Source organism: Chionomys nivalis, chromosome 3 (assembly GCF_950005125.1).
Source record: "Chionomys nivalis chromosome 3, mChiNiv1.1, whole genome shotgun sequence".
Taxonomy (NCBI): domain Eukaryota; kingdom Metazoa; phylum Chordata; class Mammalia; order Rodentia; family Cricetidae; genus Chionomys; species Chionomys nivalis.
Genome location: NC_080088.1, coordinates 89,089,151 through 89,114,272, shown reverse-complemented (window position 1 = coordinate 89,114,272; position 25,122 = coordinate 89,089,151). Strand labels below are relative to the sequence as shown.

The window sequence follows — 25,122 nt, the reverse complement described above, 5'->3', positions numbered from 1 at the left end:
AAATAATAATAATAATAATAAAAAAGGCCTGGTGTGGTGGCACACTGCCATATTCTCAGCACCTGGAAGGGTAGCCTGGCCTACATAGTGAGCCCCAAGTCTCAAAAAAAATAAAAACAATGAGGGCTGGGAAGATGGTCAAGTGCCTTGTAAGGAGGAAGACCTGAGTTCAACTCATGTTTTTTAAAAAAAGTGTGTCCTAGGGGTAGGGGAGGCGTGGTCAGCCAGATGGCTGATTGGGTAAAGTTACTTTCTGTCAAACTGAACAACCTAAGTTTGAACCCTGGGACTCACAAGGTAAAAGGGGAGAATCCACACCTGCAAGTTGTCTTTCGGTTTCCACAAGTGAGACATGGCAAGCGTGCATGCGCATGTGCGCGCACGCTCACACACACACACACACACACACACTAAATAAATAAATAAATGTAAAATAAAAATTTAAGTGAGGCATAATGACACTTGCCTATAATCCCAGAGCTGGAGAGAAGGATCCCTGGGGCTCCCTGGCCATCAGCCTGGCCTAATCAGCTGCCCCAGGCTAGTGAGAAACCCTGTCTATAAAACAGCAAGGTAGGTGGTACAGGCTGACCTCTGGCCTCCACTTCCACGTGTGCATCCGCACAGACAAAAGAGCGAGAGAGAGAGAGAGAGAGAGAGAGAGAGAGAGAGAGAGAGAGAGAGAGAGAGAGAGAGAGAGAGCGCACAAAGAGCACAAGCCCAGGGTAAGTAGGGGGTAGATGCCCTAGAAGCCACAACACTGTACAAGTTAGCACGCACATGTTTACTTCTCCCAAATCTACCTTGGGGCTCCCTCTTTTCCTATTACACCCCCACTCCTATCTGGTGTGCACTGGCTATTAAAGCTGTTTGCTGGCTCCAAAGAGACATTAGGATGAAAAGAGAAGACAGGAAATAGCAGAGCTTGTATGGGAGTGGGGGCCCTCCCTGGAGAATAAATAGAGTGCGCCCAGCCCCAGCGGGCAGGAGGCATCCTGGCTTTTATCCAGTTCCTGCACTTGGGCGACAGGTGGGTCCCCGCACTACCGTTGGAGCATATGTCGGAGCTGTAGGGCCCTGACCATCTGCCTACACTAATCCCAGGGCAAGCAGATTTGCTCCCAACAACGTCAAGAGAGAAGACTACAGACAGGCCCCTGGACGCTCTATTTCTCTAAATCATTCAGGCTTCAGCGACCGGCTCCTTTAGATTGCTGCGGTCCTAAGGCTGCAGTGGAGGCGTGCTGTAAACCGGGTCCCGGGGCTGGCGTTTGGGGGTTCGAGGCAGGGATGGGATGGTGTCCTGCAGGCGTGCAGCAGAGAACACAGGTACAGTCCCTCTCCCTCTATCGATCGTCCCAGCAAACGCAGCCAATGGAGGAGGGGGAGCGGGAAACCGGAGGCACCTCTGCTCTGAGCCGCCCCAATCTCCCCGGAAGGAGTCCCCAGGGTCCTGTCACCGATGCTTCGGGGACACCGCGCTGCACTTACCTGGGCCCACGCCCGGCGGGGCGGGTTCCTAGCGGCTGCTCCTCAACTCCTAGGCTATAGCTACCGCCGGGTCCTCCCCCGGCCTCAGGCGAGAGGGCGGGCCGGAAGCAATGGTCAGTTCAGCTCTGATTGGTCAAACTCACAGTGACGCAACTGCCTGGGAGCCCTCGGTAGATCGCTGCGCTCAGCGGCGAGCTCGCCGGCGCTGGGTCGCACGCATGCGCACTCCAGAGGTTGCGCTTGGTCCGGCCGGCCGGCTGGCTGAGAGCGATGTCTGATGAGACTAGGTGCCGGTTGCTGCGTCCCCCGTCCCTCAGGACCCGGCTTCGGGAGCGCAGCAGGCCGGTGTAGACGCGAGTACCTCAGGCGAGAAGGAGAGGCAGGCCGGGATCATGTTGGAGCGCAGAGTGTAAGGTGACCTGAGGATCACGGGCGTGTGCGGGCGCGCCTGGCCCGGGACCGGCGGAGAAGGACACGTGACTCGATGGAGCCCTCGGAACTAGAAAGTAGCTCTGAGTACAGACTGGAAACGTGACTTTTATGACTGTACCGTGGCATCAGAGTATTTATTGCTCCGTCTCTTGGCGTTTGCCGTTGATAACCTAGATCGATGGAGCATAATGTTTTTTTTTTTTTTTTGGTTTTTCGAGACAGGGTTTCTCTGTGGCTTTGGAGCCTGTCCTGGAACTGAACTAGCTCTGTAGACCAGGCTGGTCTCGAACTCACAGAGATCCGCCTGCCTCTGCCTCCCGAGTGCTGGGATTAAAGGCGTGCGCCACCATCGCCCGGCTCGATGGAGCATAATGTTAATGTCGATGTGTGAGTGTTCCCTGGATGTGCTGATGTCTTCCCACTTTGTTGCAAGAATTCCTTCCCAGGAGAGAGGTCAAAAAATGTCTTCCTATTCCCCATAAGGTCCCAATGACCTACCAAACCGATTGCACGCGAGTTCATCCTGTGGAACCAGGGAGTTCATGGGGCTTACTTACAGAGCGTGGATGAGTGCGAGTGACCCTGCAGTTGGGCCCCTGATAGTATCTATGCATCACAGCTGATGGCTTCCCTATACCCTGTGTACTCTAGCATCTCCTAAGATCGCATGCAATTGGGGCAGAATGGCATATAAATGTCTGGGGTGGGGCCGGGAGGCAACCGAAAGCTCAGGTCCGGTGAGCCCATCTTCTCTGAGGGAACATTAGCAGTCTGGCCTCTAGCGTGCATCTGGTGACCATGGCAGCTGCTTTCCTCCGAGGACCTCATTCTGCAACACACTTTGACCTCCCCAGTAATCCAAACAAGCCGAGAGCTTCAGCCCGGTTCTGCTCTGTCATGTGCTTCTGCCATGGTATGCTGCCTTGCTAGGGACTTAAGAGCAACACGGTGAGCCATGGACTCACAAAATTGTGAGCCAAAACAAGCATTTATGCATTTGTTTTTGAGACAGAGTTTTGCTACGTAGCCCAGGCTGACCTTGAACCCAGGGTCATCCTACCACAGCCTCCCGAGTTCTGGGATCACGAGCGTGCACCATCACCCCCAGCAACCTTTCCTCTGTCGGTTATCTCAGTGTTTGCTGCAGCACTGGAAGGTTGACCACACGCCCTCCTTCCTTCTTGATTCTTTCGAAAACTGTTATGTGTATGAGTTTTCTCGGCATGTATGTCTGTGCACCATGTGCCTGCGTGCCCTGCCTGAAGAGGTCAAAAACCGGCACTGGATCCCCTGGAACTGGCGCTGTGAGCCGCTCTGAGGGTGCTGGGAATGAACCTAGGTCCTCTGCAAGAGCAACAGTGCTCTTAACCACCATGCCTTCTCTCCAGGCCCCGGTAGGTTTCCAAGGAAGCTGAGACAGACAACTCCAGGAACAGCACAGGCTCCTTGTGAATACTGAGTCGGTTGGTGGCATCTATCCTATACCGCTGAGATGGAGGATTCAGCGTGGAGATATGGGGAGAACTCTTTCAAATCATAAGGTCTCAGAGGCAAAGGGGCGGTTCCTCTGAGACTAACGTGGTCCTAGGAAGACCTGGGTTCTGTTGTCTGTGACACTTGTAGTCTTCTTCTTTGTCCCCAGTCTGCTCACTGAAAGGCACTGGTGAGATCACCGAGGACCCTGGCAGTGCTTGTGTGCTGTTTCCTGACCTGTGGGCCCACACCCCCTCTACTCCCTCTGTTTTTGAATTTTGCAGAGTTGATTTTCTCTGGTTGTCAGAAGTCTGTTCTAGCCTTCATCGGAAAGCATAGTTGTCGTTTCTAATTCTCTATTTTTTAATTAGTGTATAGATCTAATTTTGTACATGTGTGAAAAAGTGTATGCAGATGTGTGTGGGGGGAGTGCACTTGTGTATAGCTCACACAGGTGGGGGCGGCTGTGCACTTGTATATAGCTCACACAGGTCGGGGGTGGGTGTGCACTTGTGTATAGCTCACACGGGTTGGGGGGCAGGTGTGCACTTGTGTATAGCTCACACAGGGGGTGGGTGTGCACTGTGTATAGCTCACACAGGGGGTGGGTGTGCACTGTGTATAGCTCACACAGGTGGGGGGCGGGTGTGCACTTGTATATAGCTCACACGGATGGGGGGCGGGTGTGCACTTGTGTATAGCTCACACAGGCCTGAAGAGGGCATCAAATGTCCTCTGTTGTCACCTTCTGCCTGTTCTTCTGACAAGAGCCCTGCCTGAATCTAGGACTGACTCACTGTCTCAGGCTGGAAGCCAGTAAGCACCAGGGATTCTCATGTCTCTGCTCACCTTGGGGTTGGAGTTAACGGGCATTTGCAGAGACACCTGGCTTTTAAGTGAGTGTTGGCTCTGAATTCTGGATCTCATGATTGCAAAGCCTGTGCTCTTAATGTCAGAGCTGCCTCTCCAGCCCCTGGCTAGTTTTAGGGTCCTTTTCTTCTCCCTTACAACATGGTTTATTTTGTATGTGTATGTCTGTGTACACATGCACACATACCACGGCACAGATGTGAGGTCAGAGGAGGTTGTTAGTCCCTTTACCCTCTGGGACGTATTGCTGGCTTGTCTAGTTAGTTTTTTTGATGTGGGATCTCATGGGTTTGCCCAGGTGGGATGGACTTCACTGTATAGCTCGGGTTCGCCTTGAACCTGCAGTCTTCCTGGCTCAGCCTCAGGAGTGCCAAGATTCCAGGCTTCACCACGACACCTGGCATGTTGCTATATTTTGACATTCTTATTTTTTTATTATGGCGTGTGTGCATGATATCCCACAGTACCTATGTAGAGGTCAGAGAATAACTGTAGAGCTGGTTCTCTCCCTCTACCGTTACGTGCATTCTGGAGATCAAACTTTGGTCTCTAGGCTTGCCCAGCAAGCGTCGTTAGCCACGCCCCAACCCTCGGAGTCTCTTAGCTTCCTCCATACTTTTTTGTTCTTCTCCGTTTGAGTCTTCCTGCTTCTCTGCTTGACCAAGTTGCAGCTCTGTCACTTACGTTGTGAGTCGCTTAGGCTCTGAGTCTGTGCCATAAAGGCACATTATCGCTCGCCTCTTGTTGGGAGGATGGCGGAGGAAAGTCTGTGGTGGCATCCGGAATGTTGCTGTGCCTTCTGGATCCATGGTTTACTTACAGTGCCGAGGATTAAACCCAGGGTCTTGCACACGCTAGGCAAGTATTCCACCACCAAACTCCCTTCCTAACTTTTCTGTGTAATCACGTTCGGTTCACTTGGCCGTCGTTGCTCATTGCCTAGTGAGAGCTCTGGAAAGACTTTAGGGGAAACACTGGCTCATCGCCCTTTCCCAGAACTGATAACTGGCACTTCCCTGCCAGTGTGAACTGTACTCTTGAAGTATGAGCCCAAATACACCCTCTGCTCTGACCTCTAAATGGACCCCCCCATATACGTGTGATCACATACAAACAACATGAAAAATAAATAAAAATGAGATTAAAAGTGTGTGTCCATCTGTCCTTGGCTGGGGAAAGCTCAAAGAGGGTTACAGACAGTGTGTGTGTGCACCCACATCGGCATATCTAATGTGATCAGAACACCCTGAGGAAGGGGTTTTGTGTTTGTTGTTTTGAGACAGGCTCTAAGTATGTAGCTCTGGCTGTCCCAGAACTCACCATGTAGACCAGGCTGGCTTAGAACTTGCAGAGATCTGCCTGCCTCTGCCTCCCAGGTGCTAGGATTAAAGCTGTACACCACTACACCCAGGTAAAACATGGTAGTTTTGACTGGTAATATAGCCTACAACCCACAGGACTCTGAGCTTCATCCCTGGTTCCACCCTGGGGAAAAAGAGGAAGGGAAAAACAAAGGCATTTTTTTTTAATTTCTAAAAATAATAATTAAAAAAATTAAACCACAAAACCTCTAAAATACAGACAGCAGTGGGCCAAGCCTGGAAGTCAACAGTAGCCACTCAGGGTGCGTGAGAACGTGCAGGACCTTCCCTACCTTATTACCATGTCCCTCAAGAATGGTGAACCAGCCGGGCGATGGTGGCGCACGCCTTTAATCTCAGCACTCGGGAGGCAGAGGCAGGCGGATCTCTGTGAGTTCGAGACCAGCCTGGTCTACAAGAGCTAGTTCCAGGACAGGCTCCAAAACCACAGAGAAACCCTGTCTCGAAAAACCAAAAAAAAAAAAAAAAAAAAAAAAAAGGTGAACGGAGCAGGCATTGACAGCATTTCCAGATTCCGTATTAGCACACACAGTGCTTTATCGAATTGGCCAAGAGATCTTTCACCAAGAGCTGAGAAGGTGCATCAGGAAAAGAAAGAAATGTATGATATGAGAGAAGCCAAGAAGGAAGGCAACTGTAAGGGCTTGAGCTGTGTGAATAAAGACGGCCAGTGAAGGGTTAAGAAGGATAACCGATAAGGTCTGTGCTGGAAGTACAAGGGTCGGGAGTAGGAGGATAAATTACTCTGTAGGAGGCAAATAAAACTTGCACTCGCCCTTAATTGGGGCTCCCGGTGTGCATGCACCAGCTGCCGCCCCTCCCTGTGCTTTCACTTGGAGGCTAAAGCTCGCGCTTGTGGTTTGATTCTCACAGCAGTACCTGCCAGTGTGCTCAACAGTAAGCTGGAGTTCATGAAGCAGTGTTTGCTGCTTTTGTTTTTCTGGCAGTACTGAGGATCCAGTCCAGGTCCTTGCACACTGACTAGGCAATGTCCTGCCACTGAACAGCATCTCCAGCTGTCGCCCACTGAACCGCATCTCCAGCTGTGGCCCACTGAACCGCATCTCCAGCTGTGGGCCACTGAACCGCATCTCCAGCTGTGGCCCACTGAACCGCATCTCCAGCTGTGGGCCACTGAACCGCATCTCCAGCTGTGGCCCACTGAACCGCATCTCCAGCTGTGGCCCACTGAACCGCATCTCCAGCTGTGGCCCACTGAACCGCATCTCCAGCTGTGGCCCACTGAACCGCATCTCCAGCTGTGGCCCACTGAACCGCATCTCCAGCTGTGGGCCACTGAACCGCCTCTCCAGCTGTGGGCCACTGAACCGCCTCTCCAGCTGTGGCCCACTGAACCGCCTCTCCAGCTATGGGCCACTGAACCGCATCCCCAGCTGTGGCATACTTACCTAGACAGCCTCTCTGGGACTGGGCATGGAGCTCAGTGGTGGAGACCTTGTCTGTCAGGTGGGAGGACCCTGGCTTTGATGCCTCGTTCTTCACTAGGAAAGAAACAGAACATGAAAACATCTGTATTCTGTTTTTACTCAAGAAATGTAATTTGTCAAATAAACCAGGTTTTGGAACTAAGTTTCTTTTGTGGTTTTCTATAATTGTTTGCATAAGCGTTTGTGTGTTTGTGGTGTATACGCGCACGTGTGTGAGGGCAGCATTTGTGGACATCAGCTGGCTTCCCTACTTTTTAAATCTTGTTGTTTTTCAGTTATTTTTATATTTTAACTGTGTGCATTTTGCCTGCATGTATGTACACCGTGTGTGTGCTGTGTCTGGTGCCTGTGGAGGTCAGAAAAGGGAACCAGAAATCCCAGCTCTGAGAAGGAAGGGCAAGTGGACACAAAGTCCCATTCCTAACCAAGAAGTGATTGCAACTGATACCTGCTGGGAAGGGAAAGTCCATTTCACTATCAACCACATTCCGGGGCAGGCCTCGTGCACAGCGGGGGCTGACAACCCAAAATGGATCTGTGCTTTTTTGTGTGGAGTTTTTGTTTCATTTTGTTATATTTTGTTTGTTTTTATTTTCATTTTGATTTTTTTCTTTTAAAGAGAAAGAACATGAAGTTTGATCAGTCAGGAAGTGGGGAGCATCTTTGAGGGATTGGGGGAGGCTCCCTTGTACTATTGATTATAGGTCTGTGCTGACACACCTGAGTACGTGGATGCTGGGAATCCAAACTCAGATCTTCGTGTTCGCGTGGCAGACTTTACCATCTCCCCAGCCTCCTGCACAAGTTTTACTTAGTGTTATTGACCTAAATGGTGATTGCTTGCTTGCTTGTTTGACTTTTGGTTTTTCAATACAAGGTTTCTCTGTGTAGCCTTGGCTGTCCTGGAACTCACTCTGTAGACCAGGTTGAGCTCGAACTCAGGTTGAGATCTTCCTGCCTCTGTCTCCCAAGTGCTGGAATTAAAGGCATGCACCGCCACCATCCGATTTGATAATCTTTTTGTTGTTGTTGTTGTTGTTTGTTTTGTTTTGTTTTTCGAGACAGGGTTTCTCTGTGGTTTTGGAGCCTGTCCTGGAACTAGCTCTTGTAGACCAGGCTGGTCTCGAACTCACAGAGATCCGCCTGCCTCTACCTCCCGAGTGCTGGGATTAAAGGCATGTGCCACCACCGCCCGGCTTTGATAATCGTTTTTTAAAAGAGTTGGGAAATAGAAAAGAAAAAGGTGTCAGATCCTCTGGACCTGAAGCATAGGTGGTTGTGAGCCATTGTGGTGGTTGGAATGAGAATGGTCCCCATAGGTGCATATCTTTGAATGCTTGATCCCCAGTCAGTGGGACTGTTTGGTAAAGATCAGAAGGTGTGGCCTTAATGTTAGAGGAGGTGTGTCACTGGGAGTGGCCTTTAAGATTTCAAAAGCCTATGCCATTCCAGTTAGCTGTCTCTGCCTCCCATGTTTGGATCAGGATGTAATCTCTTCGCTCCAGTACCATGCCTGCCTGCCTGCCTGTGGGCATGCTTCCCTCTATGAAGATCACGGACTCACCCTCTGAAACTGTAAGCAAGCCCCAAATGAAATGCTTGCCTTTCTAAGTTGCCTTGGTCACAGCAATAGTAAAGGAAGTAAGACAGCCACCATGTGGGTGCTAGGAACCAAACCCGGATCTTCTGCGAGAGCAGCAAATGCTCATCACTGAGCCAACCCTTCGGCAACTTAGTTCTATTTTATTTGTGAGGCAGGGTCTCACTGTCCCTGCTGGCCTGGAACTTGCTGTGTAGACCAGACTATCCTTAAGCTCATAGACATCTCCTGAGTGCTGGAATGGAGGACGTGTACCACCATGTCAGGCTCACAACCTCTTTTAAATCTCGTGTGCATTCTGGGAACACGGGACATACTACAGCACCCTTGTGGAGGTCAGAGAGCACTGTTAGGGGTTCATCCTTGCCTTCCACTCTGAGACAACCTCTGGTTCTGTACTTTGGACACCAGGCTAGCTGACTTGGAGGAATCTGCTCTGCCCAGCTCCCAACTCGGTTAAGAGCACTGAGATTTTAGGCACATGCTGCCATATCAGAGGTTTGGTTTTGTCTTGCCGTCACTCCCCATCTCACCAACCCTCCACCTTAGTATTTGAGCAAAGGTCTCTCACTGAATCCGGGACTCAGCAACCCACTAGATTGGCTGGAAAGCACTAGGGATCCTCCTTTCTCAGCCGCCCTTGTACTACGGTTATAGATCTGCGCTGACACACCTGAGTCTGTACGTGGGTGCTGGGGATCCAAACTCGGATCTTCATGTTTGCACAGCAAGCTTTGCCATCTCCCCAGCCCCCTGCACAAGCTTTACTTCGTGTCATTGACCTAAACGGTGATTTTTTTTTCAACCCCAAACTCCAGCACAATGGAGTCCCATTGGCTGCTGCTGCGCGCAGGACACCCTTCCATGGAGACTGACGAAACCCTGGCTTCTGCCCTGCTGAGCCTCAGACAGCAATTTTAGGCAGCAGGACACTCCAGATCTGTGTCACCCAGCCAGCGGGTGAGCGTTTCCACAATGATCCATTGTGACCCTCCGCACTTCCCAAGGCCGGTCTTGAGATCAGCAAAGTGGTAGTCATTTTTGTGAAGAGGAAAAACTTAAAAGAAAATTTACAGACACATGGGAGAGCAGAAGAATGCAACTGGAGGAGATGTCAGAGTGCGTGAGTCTAGACGTGGTCCCTGTGGTGTCAACGAACATGGCCCCCATTGGCTCGTGTGTTTGGACCCTGCCGAGTCACGGATGCAGTGAGAGTCTCCAGACCCTTTGTTCTTGTCACATCTGAAGTCAAAGCCTTGAGTGTCTGGCCTACATCCAGACCCTTTTCCTTATTTTAGGGACTGGGTTGTTGAGAGAGCTGGGGCCTTGCTTTTGCCACTCCCTACCCTGGGGAAATAACTTTCTCTATAGTTCATAAGAACACTCTGGAAAATTTTTTTTGCGTGCATTATATGTGTGTAGTGTATGCATGTGTTGAAGGTGTGTGTGTGTGTGTGTGTAAGGCAGTGGTTGGCATTGGGTGTCTTCCAATCACATTCCTTCTTCTTCGTCTTTTTTTTTTTTTTTCCTCTGAGATGTGATCCCTTGGTGAATCTGAACCTCACTGCTAGCTGGCAAGTCTCAGGTATCCCCCTGCCTTTGCTTCCTAGTACAGGGATTACAATGTTGCATCTGGCTTTTTATGTAGATGCTGGGGCTCTAACTTAGGTCTTCAGGCTAGAGTGTCAAGCACTTTACTGACCAAGTCAACTCCCTGGTTCCCTCCCCACAAGACTTTGAAGTACCGTTTCCTGTAGCCCAAGGCTGACTCCAAACTCACTCCATGCTTCAGGATGACTGTTAACTCCTCATCCTCCTGCCTCTACCTCCTGGGTGCTGGATTGCGAGCGGTTATGCAGTGCTGGGGCTGGAGCCCTGGATTTGTGCAAGCTGAGCTCTTTATCCCTAGGTAGGAGTCAAAGAAACCGTGTGTGTGGCTATATGTCCATATATGTATATGCATGTATTTGGAGACCAGAGATCAAATGTCAGGTGGCCTCTTCAATTACTCCACCATATTTTTTTGAGACAGGGACTCACTAAACCTGGAGCTCATCCCATGGCTGCCCTGACCGGCTAGCAGCTCTAGAGCCCTCCTCTTTCCACCGCACTCACACTGGCATTACAGGCACAAGGCGGCACCTGGCTTTTTCCCCTGGGTGCTGGGGATCCAGTCCTGGCCCTTGTACCTGCATGGCAAGCACTTACCTGAGCCATCTCTCCAAACCTCACCTGTAGTCTTTTCTACTAATATGGGAAACATCAAAGATCAAGTTTTGGTTAGCATGGTGTGTGTTGGAGACAGCCCCTGGCTTTGCACATTCTAGGCAGGTGCTGACCTGTGTCCCAGCCCCACTTATGTGTTTGGTTAATTATCTTGTTTGCTTTGTTTTTTTTAGGATTAAGTTTGTGGCGAGCTCCCTGTAGGCCTTTTCTTCCTTCCTTCCTTCCTTCCTTCCTTCCTTCCTTCCTTCCTTCCTTCCTTCCTTCCTTCCTCCTCCTCCTCCTCCTCCTCCTCCTCCTCCTTCTTCTCTCTCTCTCTCTCTCTCTCTCTCTCTCTCTCTCTCTCTCTCTCTCTCTCTCTCTTAAAGACAGGGTTTCCCTATGCAGCCCTGGCAGTCCTGGAACTCACTCTGTAGACCAGACTGGCCTCAAACTCAGAGATCTGCCTGCCTCTGCCTCCTAAGTGCTGGGATTAAAGGCTGTGCCACTACTGCTGGCTCCAGTAAGTTTTTTAAAGCTGGAAGAAAAAAATGACTAAATGGAAAGTTGTTAACATATGACCTCCCCACGAAAAGGCCCAGTATTGGCGCATGTTCCCCAGCAGGTGGCGCTATTAGAGATGAGCTCATAAGACACCAACTTCACAAGTGGGGGCTCATAGGAAGCAAAGCCCCTAAACTACACCTACACATGGTAGCAACACATTTGTAATCTTTGCACTTGGGAGGCAGAGGCAGGAGAATCTCTGTGAGTTCAATGCCATCCTGGTCTACAGAGGGAGTTCAGGACAATCAGAGCTACACAGAGAAACCCTGTCTTAAAAAAAGAAAGTAAGTAAACTACTGTCCTCAGATATCCGTTGCAGAAACACAAAGTCCAAATAATATAATGAGCAGCCAGGAGTCAGGGCAGCCAAAGGTCAGGTCTTAGCCTCAGTGTCCATCAGGGGATGTCCAACAAGCACCACGGGCCTTCTGTCATATAGTTGTCACCTTGCCAGGAGAAATGGTTACACAATGTATCGGATCTAATAAAGAGTATAACAGAAGACAGGAGTCCTGTGAGGAGAAATGGTTACACAATGTATCGGATCTAATAAAGAGTATAACAGAAGACAGGAGTCCTGTGAGGAGAAATGGTTACACAATGTATCGGATCTAATAAAGAGTATAACAGAAGACAGGAGTCCTGTGAGGAGAAATGGTTACACAATGTATCGGATCTAGTAAAGAGTATAACAGAAGACAGGAGTCCTGTGAGGAGAAATGGTTACACAATGTATCGGATCTAGTAAAGAGTATAACAGAAGACAGGAGTCCTGTGAGGAGAAATGGTTACACAATGTATCGGATCTAATAAAGAGTATAACAGAAGACAGGAGTCCTGTGAGGAGAAATGGTTACACAATGTATCGGATCTAGTAAAGAGTATAACAGAAGACAGGAGTCCTGTGAGGAGAAATGGTTACACAATGTATCGGATCTAGTAAAGAGTATAACAGAAGACAGGAGTCCTGTGAGGAGAAATGGTTACACAATGTATCGGATCTAATAAAGAGTATAACAGAAGACAGGAGTCCTGTGAGGAGAAATGGTTACACAATGTATCGGATCTAATAAAGAGTATAACAGAAGACAGGAGTCCTGTGAGGAGAAATGGTTACACAATGTATCGGATCTAGTAAAGAGTATAACAGAAGACAGGAGTCCTGTGAGGAGAAATGGTTACACAATGTATCGGATCTAATAAAGAGTATAACAGAAGACAGGAGTCCTGTGAGGAGAAATGGTTACACAATGTATCGGATCTAATAAAGAGTATAACAGAAGACAGGAGTCCTGTGAGGAGAAATGGTTACACAATGTATCGGATCTAGTAAAAAGTACAACAGAAGACAGGAGGCCTGTGAGCACTTGGTCATACAGAGGTAATAGGAAGGATTGTTATAGTTCTCTCTCCTGTCTTGAGAGAGCAGCCTACATCCACAGCCTTATTTTTTTCAGGGATGGTCACGTATTGGCCACACGTGTAGTGGTTTTAACCTGGACTCTCCAGGGGCTTTGGTGAACCACTTAACACTGGGACAGTCTTTGTGTGTGTGAGGGATTGCTAGAAGAGGCCTGGGGTCGATTTTGGATAGCTTGCTCTGTTTCTCTCCACCTTAGTTTTTGAGGCGTTGAACCTGGAACTTACTATTTTGCCAGACTGACGGATAACAAGCCCCCAGAGTCTTCTTGTTTCTGCCTCCCCAGAGCTGGGGTTACAGGCACACACTGCCACATTCAGATGTTTTGTGGGTACTGGGGATCTCAATTCAGGTCTTCGTGCTTGCGAGCCCCTAGGACAGTGTTTTTTAAGTGAGACATAAATCTGTAGGTCTGTCGCATTAGTTTAGGGGCACAAGGGACAGTTAAGAATTCCTATTGTTACCAGGCGGTGGTGGCGCACGCCTTTAATCCCAGCACTTGGGAGGCAGAGGCTGGCGGTTCTCTGTGAGTTGGAGGCCAGCCTGACTACAAGAGCTAGTTCCAGGACAGGCTCCAAAGCTACAGAGAAACCCTGTCTTGAAAAAAAACAAAACAACAAACAAACAAACAAACAAAAAAGAATTTCTAATGTGGGAGCTGGAGAGATGGCCCGGTTTCAATACCCAGCCCCCACATGGCAGACATCTGTCTGTAACTCCAGTTCCAGGGGACCTGACACCCTCACACAGACATATATTCAGGGGAAAGACCAATGCACAAAAAGTAAAAATAAATTATTTGAAAAAAAAAGAGTTCATAATGAGGATGAAAGGGCTTTTATGAAGATATTTCCAGCATAAATAATCACAGGGTAGAAGATCACATAATGGCATATTTCATCTCCCAACAGTGTGCTGTAAAAGAGTAGTTCTATAAGCTGTGGATTCAGTTTAGGAGCTTTTGTTATTATAATTTATTAATAAGTCCCTGTGAGCATAGGGGACTTATGTACATGTGCAGTTGGCGTTAACTGTCAGTTTGACAGAATGAAGAATCACTTGGGACACTGGAGAGATGACTCAGAGGTTAAGAGCACTGGCTGCTCTTCCAGAGGTCCTGAGTTCAATTCCCAGCAACCACATGGTGCCTCACAGTTATCTATAATGGGATCTGGTGCCCTCTTCGGGTGCACAGGCATACACGCAGGCAGAACGATATATAGAAAATGAATAAATAAATCTTTAAAACAAAAGATCACTTGGGAGCTAGACCTCTGGGCATGCCTGTAGGGACTGTTTTGATAGTGCCGAGGTGGGAAGACCTGCCCACTGTGGGTGGCGCCATCCCCTGGCTGGGATCCTGGACTGTACCAGTGGAGGGGAAGAGCTGAACAGCAGTGTGGATTCACCTCTCTGCTTCCTGGCTGGACGGGGCATGACAGGCTGCTTCAAGCTCCTGCGTCCTTCACTTCCCCACCATGATGGATAATACTTTGTTTGTTTTTGTTATTGTTGTTGTTTTTTTTTATACCTTGTTATTGTTGTTTGTTTTGTTTTTTGATATGTATTTTTTTTTCCAGACAGGGTTTCTCTGTAGCTTTGGAGGTTGTCCTGGAACTCACTCTGTCGACCAGGCTGGCCTGGAACTCAGAGATCTGCTTGTCTCTGCCCTCCAAGTGTGCTGGGATTAAAGGCGCGTGCACCACCGCCAGGCTTGTTTGTTTGTTTTGGCTTGTTTATTCACAGATTTAGTTGTGAGAGTTTTGTTTTTTAGAATGGCAGCACAGGACAGAAACGGGAGGGCGGTCCTTCATCTCGTTTCCTGAGAGGCCACCGGTGGTTTAAACAGTGGCAGCTTTTAGCTGGAGGAGTTGAAGATCTGTGATGACGCAGCACTGTGGTCGTCCTAAACCAAGGAAAATGAAAGTTTCTCAATAGTATCATCATTTGAATTAGCACATGCCATCTGTCCCAAGAACAGTGCAAAATGGACACACACACATTGGAATGCGGGCCAGGTTTTGCAAACAGACTGAGAAGCTGTCAAGTATAGTAGATCACCCATCAGTATGCAGTAGGTTACTCCCTTTCCCATTCCCAGACACCATGTCCAAGGCCGCTACTGTAGAGAAAACATCTCCTGGGGGTTCGCTGACAGTGTTGGGGGTCAGTCCATTCCTAGTGGGATGTAGGCAGGCACTAGAGCTCTAGCTAAGGGTTGCATCCTGATTCATGGGCAGAGAGAGAAAGGCGAAGCTTGGCATGGGTTTTTGAAACCTCAGAACCCATCCCCAGTGACACATTTCCTCCAACAAGGCCACACCTCCTAATCCTTTTAATCTTTTCAAATAGTGCCGCTCCCTGTGACTAAGCATTCAAATAGATGAGCCTATGGGAGCCATTCTCATTCAAACCCCCACACTCCCTAAGAAAGGATAATCCTTGTGGGTGGTGTTTTACTGTGTGTCGTTCCTATAACCCTGTGGCATAGAGGATTTCCACCCAAGAAGCTAGACACTGTTTACACACACACACACACACACACGTGTGTGTGTGTGTGTGTGTGTGTGTAGAACTCAAGGTTGAACAATGGAATTCACCAGTAGTCAATGATGACCTCTGATCCTCTTCCCCTCCCTCCCAAGTGTTCTGATTACAGGTGTGTAATCCGGAGACTTCATGCACACTAGGCAAGCTCTCTGCAAACTGAGCTCATCTCTAGCTCCCTTCCTCCCTTCACACTTCTCTTTCTTTCTTTCTTTCTTTCTTTCTTTCTTTCTTTCTTTCTTTCTTTCTTTCTTTCTTTGTTGTTGTTTCTTGAGTCAGGGTTTCTTTGTGCAGTCCTGGCTGTCCTGGAACTCTCTGTAGACCAGGCTGGCCTCAAACTCACAGAGATCCAACTACCTCTGCCTCCTGAGTGCTGGGATTCTTGTGGAGGTCTTACCCTGTAGCCCAGACTGTCATGAACTTTACTATGTACATTAGGCTGACCTCAAACTGGTGTTCCACCTGTCTCAGCCTCCTCACTGTTTAGATAACAGGTATGTACCATCATGCTTGGCTGAGAAACAATTTCGTGTGTATGTGTGAGTGTGTCTGTGTGCTTGTGTATGGGTCAGAGATCAACACTAAGTGTTTCAGTCATTCTTCACTTTATGTTTTAAGGCAGTTTCTCTCACTCACTGATTAGGGTAGACTGGCTGCCCAGTGAGCTCTGAGGATCCCAGTCTCTGCTGCTCCAGGGCTAGGATCATAGCTGTGCATCTTCGTGCCTGTTATTTTACGTGGGTTCTGGGGATTGAAGTCAAGTCTTCATGCTTGCAAGGCAAGCACATTACTAACAGCCATCTCTCTATCCTGTCTTTCTTTTTCACAGTCCTGGGCATCAACCCAGAGCCTGACTTGTGCTGGACAAGTGTAACTCAGAACTCTGCCACTGAGTTATTCCCCTAGGCTGCCCTCGCAGTGCCAGTAGCTCTGAATCAATGTGTACCTGCTGCGAAGGAGAGATGAAGACAGCGTGGCAGATTGGAGCCTTGGTGTGCATGTATCCTCTGGGCACAGTGTCATTGACTGGTTCTCCTAATTTACTTCTCTTACTGTGATAAACACCAGGACCAAAAGCAACTCCAGAGATGGAGAATGCCATTTGGCTTGTAGGTTATACAGTCCATCATCGAAGGATGCCAAGACCTGAACCCAAGGCAAGAACTCAAAGCAGAAATCACAGAGGAAGCCGGGCGGTGGTGGCGCACGCCTTTAATCCCAGCACTTGGGAGGCAGAGGCAAGCGGATCTCTGTGAGTTCGAGACCAGCCTGGTCTACAAGAGCTAGTTCCAGGACAGGCTCCAAAACTACAGGGAAACCCTGTCTCGAAAAACCAAAAAAAAAAAAAAAAAAAAAAAAAAAAATTTTCATAGCCGGGCAGTGGTGGCGCACGCCTTTAATCCCAGCACTCGGGAGGCAGAGGCAGGCGGATCTCTGTGAGTTCGAGACCAGCCTGGTCTACAGAGCTAGTTCCAGGACAGGCTCCAAAGCCACAGAGAAACCCTGTCTCGAAAAACCAAAAAAAAAAAAAGAAATCACAGAGGAACACTGTATACCGTCTCACTTCTTTTGGCTTGCATAGCTACTCACACAGCCCAGGCCCCACAGCCTAGGGAACACCCATAGTGGGCTGGGGCCTCCTGCATTAATTAGCAATTAAGAAAAGACCCCACAGCGGGGCACCTCAAATCCTAGCTCTTGGGAGGTGGAGGCAGGTGGATCTCTGTGAGTTCAAGGCCAGCCTGGTCTACAAAGCATGTTCCAGGATAGCCAGAGCTGTTACTCAGAGAAACCCTGTCTTGGAAAAAAAGAATGAAAGAAAGAAAAAGAAAATACCTTACAGATAAGGTCACAAGCCAATCTGCTGGCATTAATTCATAAGCTGAAGTTCCCTCTTCCAGGTTACTCTAGGTTTGTGTCAAGTTGACAGCTGAAACTAGCTAGCAATGATACTGGTTGTTCCCTTTGTTCCAGCTGCCAGGTATTAAAGTGAAGGTCATGACCAAAGCACCCGTTCCTAGGCAGCCAATGAATAGTGTACGAGTCCTTCCTTAACCCACCAATCCGTTCTAAAATCCCCTCTAAGAGTTGCTTTTGTCGTAGGTTTCCTTTCCACGGTTCATTCATGCATCGTGAAGGATGCAGCTGAGAAACGGCCAGCAGAAGACACAGAGCAGGATACGGATTGGCGTCGGGCTTCCATACGCGGTCTAGGAGAATATTTCCAAATATCCATTCATCAGGTGTTGCTGGAAGAAGTGCCCCCACCCTGTTTCCTGTATGTATGTACCCCAGGTGAGTTCAGTGCCCACAGAGGCCAGAAGAGGGCATTGGATCCTCTGGAACTGGAGTCACAGATGGTTGTGAGCTGCCGTGTGGGTGCTGGGAACTGAACCTGGGTCCTCTGGGGAAGGGGCTTGTGCTCATAACCACTAAGCCATCTCTCCAGCCCCAGAAGCTAGATTGTTTTGTCTCCCCGAGGCATGAGGAGCTGGGCTCGTAGCTCCCTTGCTGGAGTTCTCTCCACCATGCACCGGCTCATTTTCTAGCACGTGATGTGACCCACGTTTGTAATCCTGGCACTCAGGAAATGGAGGCAGGACGGTCACAAATCCAAGGTCACCCTCAGGTCCTTATCAAGCCAAGTGCTTTACTGACTCGCCTTCTCCCTGGCCCACGTTTTAAAGATAAGATGATTGAATTTCTGTTAGGGCTTAGCTATACTGAAGGCTCGGTCTTCAATGCGGTGTTCAGAAGTGAGGCTTTGGGCACGTGCTTGGGTCAGAAGAGTGCAGATCTAATGGGTGGATTAGCCGTCGATGGTTTCGTAACTGATGGACTGTGAGAAATGGTAGAAATGTGGAAGGTAACTTCTTAGAGGCTGCCGAGAGATAGGAGTCATTGGAGACTATATTTTTTATTATTTATGTATTTTATTCTTTTGGGTTTTCAAAACAAGGTTTCTCTGTGTAGTCCTGGCTATCCTGGAACTCACTCTGAAGACCATGCTGGCTTCAAACTCAGAGATCTGCCTGCCTCTGCCTCCCAAGTACTGGGATTAAAGATATGCACCACCACTGCCCCGCTAGACTATGAGTCCCCTTTCCTCGGGCTCTTCAGAGCCAGTTCCCTTAAATCAGCATTTAAGGGTGCTGGGAGCCAAACCCTGACCTCTCCCTGCGAGCAATAAACACTCGTAGCTACCAGCCCATCTCTCCAGCCCTCAGGACTGTCTTGTTCTTCCTTGCCCGATCTCGATCTCTCGGTATCCTGGGGTTCCTGAGGTGAGAGCTTTGCTTTGCCACACCCTCCCCACAGGCTGTTAGCGGTGAAGCAGCCCAGCACAGACTAAACCTTTGCTCAGCCATTTTGTCATGGCAAAAGGTGACTAATACCTTCTCTTTGAGCCTTCTGTTGTCATCACGTATATGATTTGTGTGTGTGTGTGTGTGTGTGTGTGTGTATGGGTAGGTACAGGTGCTTGTATGTGCCTGTCCATGTGGAAGCCAGAAGCTGACTTAGGCTCTTGTTCCTCAGGAATGCTCTCTTAATTCTCAAGGCAGGATCTCTCACTGACCTGGAACTCGCTGAATAGAGTAAGCTGGCTGGCCAGTGTGCCCCGGGGTCCACCTGTCTTGCCTACCCAGTGTTGGGATTACAAGTGCTTGCCTCTCCCCCCGCAGTGGATCCAGGGGCTTCACCTCAGAGCCTCATGTTTGCATGGCAGACACTTCTCTGCGAAGCATCTCCTCAGCCCCTCGAATGTATGCTTTAGGAGTGAAGGGGTCCTTGTGAAATATTTCTCCCTCATTCTTTCCTTTTTCCTCTCTCTCTCTCTCTCTCTCTCTCTCTCTCTCTCTCTCTCTCTCTCTGCTTCTTGAGACAGGGTCTCACTCTGCAGTCCTGGCTGTCCAGGAACTTGGTATGTAAAGCAGACCTGGAACTCACAGAAGTCTGCCTCCTCTCCTCAAGTGCTGCGATTAAAGACGTGCATGACCACGCCTGGCATGTCCCCTAATTTCTCTTTATACTTCCTGTCTCTGGCCTTCCTCCCAGGTGGTAATGATCGTCTGTTAAGGGAAATTGTAGGAACGTTCACTTCAGGATAGCTTGTTGCTATTTCACTGCTCAGCTCCCTGTGGGATAGGGTCTCACAGTATAACCTAGGTTGGTCTCTGACTTGACATGCTCCTGCCTCAGTCCCTGAAGTGCTGGAGTCGTAGGCAAGCATCACCATGCTTATCCGTGGTGTGGCCCTTCAGGTACCTCTGGTGCTCTGTAATTGCTAGCCCTGGGTCTGGAAGGTTGTGGCCCAGATGGAGGACTTTGACATGCTGACTAGGGAAGTTGTCTTAGAACTCATGGTACTCTAACCTCCCAGTTCTGTGTACGTTCACATGCGTGCGCACATGGAGCTGGAGGAGGGTATCGGGAGCCCCGTTCTGCCCCCTAGCATTGGAGTTACAGGTTTCTGTGGCCATTCCTGACATTTTTATTTGGTCATGTGGGTGATGGGGATTTGAACTCAGATCCTTATGCTTGTCAAGTAAGTGCTGTCACCCACTGAACTATCTCCCCAGCTCTTTGTCTTTTGATCCTTTGTCTCCTACAGGGCAGGTGAGGGAAGGCCTCTGCAATTCCTTTCTCTGCCTTGAGGCTCCATCTGTCAAAGCAGACACAGTAAAAGCCTTAAGGCTGCAGCTGGGCCCAGGCAGATTTGTCAAAAGATAATGCCCATCTTAGACTCCTTCGGATGCCAAAGGTAACAGTTTATAGGTGCTGGGGAGCTGGCTCCATTGGTAAAGTGTACACAAGTATGAAGACCCAAGTGTGGATTCCCAGTATCAGTGTAAAAAGTGGGGCATGGTGGCACATTCTTACAATCCCTGTGCTGTATAGGTGGGGACAGGAGGGACTAGGGACTTGCTGATGAGCCAGCCTAGCCAAGTGGGTGAGCTCCAGATCAGTGAGAGACCGTGTCTCAAAGGAGGTGGGCAGTGTTTCTGAGGATGACACTTGAGGTTGTCTCCTCTGGCCTCACCAGGCCATGTGTGCTTACATACTGGGACAGATGGCTAACTGAGGTGCCTATTAACATAGCCAAGTGCGCACTGGCCAGCAAACCCTAGCATCACTCAGCACTCGATACCCAGTGCCGGCTTATCTTTCCCCCACACCACACACAGGGGCACGTGCGTGAACACACACACACACACACATCCAAGAAAACCATTTACAAATTCATTTCCGTTTCTGGGCCCCTTCGTTCTTTATTCTTGGTCCATTTACTCACCATTGTTCCTCTCTCTTCCCCATTCAGGAAGACACGAATCCTGAGCTTCACTGGGGTTCACGGGTGATCATATTCTCCGCTGTGCACACAATACACTTGTGTGTCTTGTCCCCTCTTAGTCCCTTGTCAGCACAGTCCTGAGAACTGAGGTTAACGGGAAGTTCCACACACACTGCCGAGTGTTCAGAGATGGGGTAGGTATCAAGGTGGTTTGGAGAAAAGGGAGTTGGGTCAGGTGTGGTGAATCTTTCTCAGTATGTCAGAGTTGGGTCAGGTGTGGTGAATCTTCCTCAGTGTGTCGGTTTGGGTTTGGGTTATGGTCTCTGGACACTTGTCTTAATTAGCATTTCTGTCGCTGTGATAAAATGCCACTACGATCAAAAGCAGCTTGGGGAGAATAGGGTTTACTTCATCTTCCAACGCTCAGGTCACAGTCGGCACTGAAGGAAGTCAGGGCAAGAGCCTGAGGCAGGGACCGGAGGCAGGAACTGAAGCAGAGGTCGTGGAGGAACCCTGCTCCCTGGCTTGCTCTTCACGACTTGCTCAGCCTGCTCTCTTATACAGCCCAGGACCACGGGCACAAGTCCAGTCTACAGTGGGCGCGGCCCTCCCACAGCGGATTTTCAATCAAGATAATATCCCTCAGATCTGCCTACAGGCTAACCTTATGGAAACAGACTCTCAATGGAGAGTCCCTCTTCCCCCTGGTTGGTGGTGGCACACGCCTTTAATTCCAGCACTCAGGAGGCAGAGGCAGGTGGATCTCTGTGAGTTCGAGGCCAGCCTGGTCTACAAAGTGAGTTGCAGGACAGTCAGAGCTGTTACACAGAGAAAGCCTGTCTTAAAATAGCAACAACAAAAAAAAATCCAAAAACTATCTTCCCAGATATGTCTAGCTTTGTGTCACGCTGACAAAACCAGCCCACACAGGGACAGCTTCAGGTGAAGAATTTATGCCATGTGCTTGACAGAACATCACGGTGGTGGAGCTCAGGGAGAAGAAGGCTGTTCATTTCATAGTGGATAAGAAACAGATGACAGAAGGGACCAGGGCCATGCAGAGCCCCAAAGGACACACCTGCGGTCATCCACTTTCTCCAGCTTGGCCCCACCTCCTTAGCTCCACCATCTCCAAATATTTTGAGATATATTCTCACGAGTCTAGGCTGGCCTTGAACTTGCTGTGTAGTCAAGTAGCCAAGGATAACCTTGAACTTTTGATCTTCCTGCCTTGGGCTCCCCAGTGCTGAGATCACAGGCAAGTGTTTCAATGCCCATCTTATGCAAGGATGAGGATCAAACCCAGGGCCTTTGTATGTTAGGCAACTAGTCTATTAACTGGGCTATAACCCCAACCCCTCTGTTCAATTTATATAAATAAATTATATTTATATATTATAAATATATTATATTTATATATTTATTTTCAGTTTATACAAATAAAAAACATTTATAGCTGAGTGTGGTGGCACGCACCTTTGATCCCAGCACTCAGGAGGTAGAGATAGGTGGATCTCTGTGAGTTCAAGGCTAGACCAGTCTACATAGAGAGTTCCAGGATAGCCAGGGCTACACAGTGTCTCAAACAAAAACAAAATGACCCCCCCACACACACACATTTAGCGTGTGTATGTGTGTATCTGCCTATCCACCTTTGCCTGCTAGCTAGTTGTATGTAGGTGCCCCTGGAGCTGGTAGTGATGAGCTAGCTGCCTGATATAGGTGCTGGGACCCACATCGGGGGTCCCAACTTGGGACGTCTGGGAGAGCAGCACCTGTTGTCCGCTGAACTGTTTCCCCAGCCCTCTTCCTACATTTTTTTTTTTTTTTTAAGGAATTGAGATTTATTTACCTTTCTGTGTTTGGGTGTTTGGCCTGCTGTATGTCTATGTAGCACTTTTGTACCTGGTGCCCTCAGGCCAGAAGATGGGGTTAGATCCACTGTACTGGGGTTACAGACAGTTGTGAGTTACTCCGTGGGTGTTAGGAATTAAACTTGGGTCCTCTATGAGAGTAGCCAGTGCTCTTAACAACCGAGCCATCTCTCCGTCTCTTTGATTGAGATTTAAACCTGGGATTTGGTGTTGTGGTTTTAATGTCAGCACATGCCTTTATTTGGTTATGCAACAAGCGTTGTGTTTATACCACATGTATTACTGCAGGTTAAACTGTTGAAGAGAATTAATTTAATAGTCTTACAGACTTAAGATGTGCCAGAAATAATGGTTTTTAAAAATTGGCCTGTAAGACAAGGTTTTGTTGTTGTTGTTGTTTGTGTTTTGGTCTTTTGAAACAGGGTTTCTCTGTGTAGTCATGGCTGTTTTGGAACTCACTCAGTAGACCAAGCTGGCCTTGAACTCACAGAGACCCTCCTGCCTCTGCCTCCTGGGTGTGACTATGAGGGTATTTCCAGAAATAGTAAAGAGAAAGATCAAAGCTGGATACAGGTGGATGAAAAGGAGAAAATGAGCGACCCCCCCCACTTCTCCCCTTCCCCTGTGGTTGCAGTGTGACCGCTGTCTCTGCTCCTGCCACTGCACCATGACAGAGCCATGCCTTCTCTGTCACCTCTTTCTTAGGTTTTTTTTTTTTAATGTGTATTGGTGTTTTGCCCTGGTTGTGAGCTGCCATGTGGGTGCTGGGAACTGAACCTGGGTCCTTTGGAATTGCGATCAGTGCTCTTAACTGCTGAGCTATCTCTCCAGCCCCAAACATCCTTTCTTTTTTCTTTTTAATTATTTATTTATTATGTATACACTATTCTGTCTGCGTGTATGCCTGCAGGCCAGAAGAGGGCACCAGACCTCATTACAGATGGTTGTGAGCCATCATGTGGTTGCTGGAAATTGAACTCAGGTCTTTTGGAAGAGCAGGCAATGCTCTTGACCACTGAGTCATCTCTCCAGCCCCAAACATCCCTTTCTTTAAAGTGCTTCTTGTGAGGTATTTGGTCACAGCCAGTAGAAAAGTAACTAACACAGTCAGTGACCTCATCAAAGCAAGGAGGGAGGATCAGGCTCCACCACCCACGTCTAGAGAACAGGTACACACACCGTCATACGGCAAGAGAACAGGTACACACACCGTCATACGGCAAGAGAACAGGTACACACACCGTCATATGGCAAGAGAACAGGTACACACACCGTCATACGGCAGAAGGTAGACATCATGTCTGTGGCACTGTGAAGTTCTCCAGGGGCTCTTGAGATGGGAGCTCAGGGGTAGAGCGCTCGCCTAGTGTGCACAATTCCCTAGGTTCCATCAGCTGCTCCACATGATTCAGACAAGGTGGTGCCATTGGGAGCTGGAAATAGGAGGATCAGGACTGCAGGGTCCTCCTGGGCTACATTGTAAATTTGAGAGCAGCAGGATACAAGAACAAAACAAAAAGAATCTGCAAGGGAAACAAGACCACAGAACACATAAATGTCTCCAGTTGACATCCTAAAATTTCCTAAGGCAAGGAAGAAGATAAAGCTAGATCCAAAGAGGGAGCGAGCGCTGAAAACTACCCCATCTGGAGCCACCCTCACCGCGGGAGATCTGTCCCAGCCCTTGTCTGTTGTCTGGGCACACTCTCCCCTGTTTTATCTAGGGTTTCTGTTGCCGCAGCAAAACAACATGGCCAAAGAGCAAGTTGGGGAGGGAAGGGTTTATTTATTTGGCTTACACTTCAGCATTGCTGTTCATCTCTGAAGGAAGCCAGGGCAGGAACTTAAAACAGGGCAGGATCCCAGAAGCAGGAGCTGATGCAGAGGCCATGGAGGGGTGCTGCTTACTGACTTGCTTCCCATGACTTGTTCAGTCCACCTTCTTATAGAACCCACGACCAGCAGCCCAGGGATGGCACCACCCACATGGGCTGGGCTCTCCTCATCAATTACTAATTGAGAAAAGGCATCTCATTGGGCATCTCCTCAGCTGAGGCTCCTTCTTCTCTGCTGACTCCCTATCGTGTCAAGTGGACACACAAACCACCCAGCACAGCCCCCAGGAAAAAGGAATTGCTCCTTCCAACTACCGTTTCCCCTACGAAGAGAGCAGTTAAGCTTTAAACATCTGTCCCCCCCCCTTTAAAATACAGTCTCATATAGTTCAGACCGACCTCAGACTCACTGTGCGAGCAAGGATGACCTTGAACTTTGCATCTTTCAGCCTCCACTTCCCAAAATGCTGGGATGACAGGTATGTACCACTCTGTCAGGTTTGCATGGTGCTGGGGGTGGAACCCACATTGGGAAATGCTGCTGGCTGAGACATACCCCCTGAGCCCCACCTCTCCATTTGAGTTTTCTATTTTGCATGGTTCCCAGGGCTATGTGCATGGTGGAAAATGAGCCTTTTTTTCTTCTTAGTCTGCCTTTTCTTGCTATATTTTCATAAACATAATTATC

At 48.9% G+C, this 25,122-nt stretch overlaps 1 protein-coding gene across 1 annotated transcript in view; it reads right to left on the bottom strand.

Moving 5' to 3' along the window:
• Positions 1-1,634, bottom strand: part of Tecpr1 (tectonin beta-propeller repeat containing 1) — a 30,409-nt gene extending 28,775 nt beyond the window's left edge. The window contains exon 1 of the mRNA XM_057764177.1: positions 1,492-1,634. The gene's annotated coding sequence lies outside the window, so the exon portion shown is untranslated. The remainder of the gene's footprint in view (positions 1-1,491) is intronic.
• Positions 1,635-25,122: the final 23,488 nt, after the last annotated feature.